The sequence below is a fragment of the Notothenia rossii genome, assembly GCF_949606895.1.
Source record: "Notothenia rossii genome assembly, chromosome: 11".
NCBI lineage: Eukaryota > Metazoa > Chordata > Actinopteri > Perciformes > Nototheniidae > Notothenia > Notothenia rossii.
Genome location: NC_136910.1, coordinates 59,113,999 through 59,119,331, shown reverse-complemented (window position 1 = coordinate 59,119,331; position 5,333 = coordinate 59,113,999).

Sequence of the window (5,333 nt, the reverse complement as noted above, 5' to 3'; positions counted from 1 at the left end):
GAAGAGGACTCTTTAAAGTAGAGACACTACATACTGATATACACCTGAACATCAGCAGGAGAGGACTCTTTAAAGTAGAGACACTACATGCTGATATACACCTGAACATCAGCAGGAGAGGACTCTTTAAAGTAGAGACACTACATACTGATATACACCTGAACATCAGCAGGAGAGGACTCTTTAAAGTAGAGACACTACATACTGATATACACCTGAACATCAGCAGGAGAGGACTCTTTAAAGTAAACATTTCCTTGCAGAAATACTCTGTTCCTATTCAACTCATATACAAGATATTCAATTTTTTTCTCAAAGTATCTGAGAGTCTGAAAACCTGCAAACTGTTGAGACTCCTGTAAAACATTCACAAGGAAGAATATTTTTGCACCATGAAAGCCATCAGACATAATGCTCTTCCTCTCTCACTCACACACACACACACACACACACACACACACACACACACACACACACACACACACACACACACACACACACACACACACACACACACACACACACACACACCACACACACACACACACACACACACACACACACACACACACACACACACACACACACACACACACACACACACACACACACACACACACACATCAAGGACATGCAGTACTTCATCGAGTTGATAAAGACTTGGTGGTGGTAACCTCGCCAGATGAAGTACTAAAGAGAAACTCATTCACTGTTTCTATTCTGACACCCACATCCTTCAGTTTGTGTGTGTGTGTGTGTGTGTGTGTGTGTGTGTGTGTGTGTGTGTGTGTGTGTGTGTGTGTGTGTGTGTGTGTGTGTGTGTGTGTGTGTGTGTGTGTGTGTGTGTGTGTGTGTGTGTGTTATACAATCTACACGAAAGAAAGCACTGTAGGTGTGCGGAGCAGAAGTACTCAGATCTTTAGGTGAAGTAAAAGTACAAATACTCTGCTCTGCTCTGTAGTAACATTCTTCAGATGATTAAAGTTTACAGGAGTAAAAGCGCTGCAAATGCACACAGCTGGGAGACCAGGGGACACTAAAGAGTGACGCACACAGCTGGAGACCAGGGGACACTAAATAGTGACGCACACAGCTGGGAGACCAGGGGACACTAAAGAGTGACACACACAGCTGGAGACCAGGGGACACTAAAGAGTGACGCACACAGCTGGGAGACCAGGGGACACTAAAGAGTGATGCACACAGCTGGGAGACCAGGGGACACTAAAGAGTGACGCACAGAGCTGGAGACCAGGGGACACTAAAGAGTGACGCACAGAGCTGGAGACCAGGGGACACTAAAGAGTGACGCACACAGCTGGGAGACCAGGGGACACTAAAGAGTGACGCACAGAGCTGGAGACCAGGGGACACTAAAGAGTGACGCACAGAGCTGGAGACCAGGGGACACTAAAGAGTGACGCACACAGCTGGAGCACCCGGTGACATTCAGGATTATAAGTAAGGGATCCTGATCGGCCTGTCGGGTGTTCTCTTCCCCGTAGTGACCAAGTCGCTGCTCATTATCCCGCTCATCACACGGCCACATTCTCTGTCAATAAATCCTTGACAGCGGTCTGTCTGTTCTGGATTAACAACGTGTCAGGTGTTCTGAATTGACCAATCAGAATCGAGTATTCAACTAAACCATGTAATAAAGCTCAACAACTGTCTCTGCTGTCGGAAACTTTCCTAAAATGTTTTATTATTTGAACTATGTGATCACATGACTCCTGATGTTACTGCAGATCTGCTGTAAGCTAGCTAGCTAACATAGCTAACCCAGTCTTTTCAGATACTGACAAACTCTTTTAAGAGACAGACTCACTGAGACAGAGACAGTGTTTTCTAAATGCTGAAGATGTGTCCTTTACTTTCACTGGATTTTAATTTGCAGTACACTCACAACAGCACGTCTTTACTTCCTGTTGCTATGACTCATTAACACTGCGTCACACTTTCACTTTAATTACCTCTGTGATGACAGGAAACACGCTGTGTGTGTGTGTGTGTGTGTGTGTGTGTGTGTGTGTGTGTGTGTGTGTGTGTGTGTGTGTGTGTGTGTGTGTGTGTGTGTGTGTGTGTGTGTGTGTGTGGAGGGGAAGTGATTAAGCATAAATCTCTGATGAGGACAGGACCCCTGATATGGAGACGACATGCTGTGTAACATCTGGAGATACATGTTGTTGCTTTTCAGGTTTGCTTTTCCCTTAAATGGAGTAGAGACTTTAACGTTTTGTTTCTAACGAGCCAACAGCCAATCAGACCATCAGGAGTTGAAAAGTATCCACTTCCGGCTTCATCGTGGATCCTGAAAATGTCAGAAATGGGATCATTATCCCGAAGAACCCCTAAAACCAGATGCAGATGTTAATCTGTTGAAGGTTGCAGGAATGAGTCCTAAAACCCTGACATGAGTCCAAGTTCTGAGTCTTTAACCTGATCTACACCGCCCCCCCCCCCCCCCCCCGTTACCGGGGGGGGAAACGCGTCATCTGCAGGAAACAGTGTCCGAGGGCATCTTAATATTTAATAAACTATGAATGTTTTATATCCATGTAACGGGAAGAAACTCAGCGAACTGATCCTTTTTTTTTTTTAACTCAAAATGCTAACGCTGAGCCTCTGCATTAGCAACGAGCTAATTACTGCACAGAAACTCACTCATAACACCCTTATTACTTATCGTAGCTGCACATCCAACATATCGACTGGTATCGTGAGATGACACAAAATCGATCGGTACCTACATCATCACTCCATGATAAGAACTCGCGGAGATAGAACATACATCAAAACATATGCCGCTAGGTAGCTGAAACCGGCAACATGGCTCACCTTGGTCTTTGTCTGATCAAAAGTCGTCTTCAATGGCATTAAAACGATAAAAAGTTGAAGTTAATCCTTAGGTTAATCCAAGTTAGGGGTAGGCGATATTGAAAAAGATAATATCACAATATTTTTCGAGCAGTATCACGATAGACGATATTTATCACCATATTTTTTCATGTCGGTTATTATGGTTATTTTTCAAGTTACTTAACAGAACAACCACCTACAAGGTAACAACAACTGAAACAAAAAGGAGTAACAGACCAAGAAACCATTTCAAGCTGGTTTTAATTCTGCGATGAATCCCTGAGTGAACAGGGAACAGGAACTTTGATATGTCTTCCTCAGTGTCCAAGTAGGTAGGCCTACACCCTAAACAACACACGCTAACACTGGTTTCTTCACCAGGTAAAGTGCACTCTCTTGCTAAATAAAATAAAATATTCAAGGCACAGTTTCTCAGTATAAAAATGCACTTCCTGTTTTAGGTAGCTCTAGCACTGATGTAACATCAATACACATGCAAAGGAGAGTAAAACATAACTAAGTAAAACATCAAAGAGGAAAAGTCAGTAAACAATTCAAATGTAAACTTTAGACTTGAAGTGCAATCAAAGACTTTAGCATAACTGAACATCTGTTTCAAAAGGGAAAACAATATAAATACCTTATTGATCAAATAAAATATAAGCCAACAGAATCAACCAAGACGATAAATGAAGTGCAACACTGACTGAATCCTGACTACAGCTTGGTTACTAACCGGTATCAGTATTTCAATCAGGAGAGACGTGATGTATGAAATACATGTTTATTATCGGGACACATGATATGCGGGAATAGTGATTGACGTAATGATGTAACTGTAATGATGTTTGGCGATTAGGCCCCGGGTTTGCAGGATGATCAATCAGGAGGGAAAGAACCGCTCTGATGAACCCCCCAAAGAAGTGAAGTATGAAGCACTGAGCTGTGAGCAATTCTTACCTTGCGGCTGGCTGCGGAGATCTATGGATGAACTGAGAGATTATCATGGGGACGTGATGAGCGCCAGAATCGCTTCCGGCTGCGGGGTTAGACATACGCGGACCCACCGGCAGCAACCTGCACCCGCAGGGTTAAACCTAACGCAGACCCACTGGCCGCAACCTGCACCCGCAGGGTTAAACCTAACGCAGACCCACTGGCCGCAACCTGCACCCGCAGGGTTAAACGCGACGTCTGGGAAAACGCGGTCGTCGTGAGGCCGGCGGATGCCACGTACAGGAAACAGGAGAAGATGCGTGCCGAAGATTATCCGCATGTGAAGTACGGTTGCCCGGTGAGGAAGAGCAACTGTCGTTGAGATGTTTGCTGCATACACCTTGACGTTTATGTGGATGCACGCAGTTTGGTTAGAGGAACATTAATACCGTGAGCTTGATGTGATGCCTAGGAACTCCAGGTGTGTGACTGGTCTATAGTTCCTCATGATTAGGAACGCTGTGCTCCTGGAGGAGTCTCTTCTTCTTCTCTCTTCTTCTTCTTCTTCTTCTTCTTCTCTCTTCTTCTTTTTCCCAGTTGAGCGGAGTTATAGGTTAGTAATGTTGTATTTGAACACTAGATGGCGTAAAGCAACACATGAGGGGATCTCCCTGAGCAGTGGGTGATGATCTGGGGAGAGACAACTATTAATATTATTTGCCCGAGTAGCCGGTGCACGCGTAGTTTCTCCTTACTTGACTCCCGCTTGAGGCTGAAAGAGTGCCGCTGAACGGATGATGGGAACTTTAAAGCGCATCGTTATTGTTTTGATATTTGTAACACAAAGCGATGGAAAAAACCCACAGCAACACAGAAAAGATGGTCTCAACATGACCCAGCGGTCTAGAAGTTAACAAAAAACAATAATATCTAAACAAAATATTACTACTAACTTTATTGTGAAATTCAAACTGAACGGTAACAGAATAGTTTCCGGTCTATTCTGAGCCCGATCTCTGTGGATAAATAAAGAACTACGACAGATGTGTAATATTTTTAATGCAGCCGAACCATTTATTACAATGCATGCATGTGATGACTTTCAAAGAGTAAAGCAAGCTCTGCTGAATAAAGTATGATTTGATCTTTTACGAAACGTTTTTTTTCATATGGAATGCAGTTGGAGGTCAACCAATCACAGAGCTTGAGGACTAATAACGGGGCTTGTCAAACAGAGCACATGGTGTAGTCCTAAACGATAGCTGGGGATTCTGGGTAGTGTAGTGTCTTCTGCCATCCTTTACTCCGAAAAAATATTTGTTTCTCCGAATCGAAGGGGAAAAATACAAAAGCATTGAAAACAATTTAAACCAATCAATGTCCTTTAATGAACAAGGATAATCTGGTGTCTTTTAGTCGATGAGTAGTGCAGATATCACTGTCAAATCAATCCACAGTAAGGGGAATACTTACTTCCGGGTGTACAATTCTCTGTTATCCAATGGGAATGGACGCTCACATTGCCTTTAAGGGCAGCC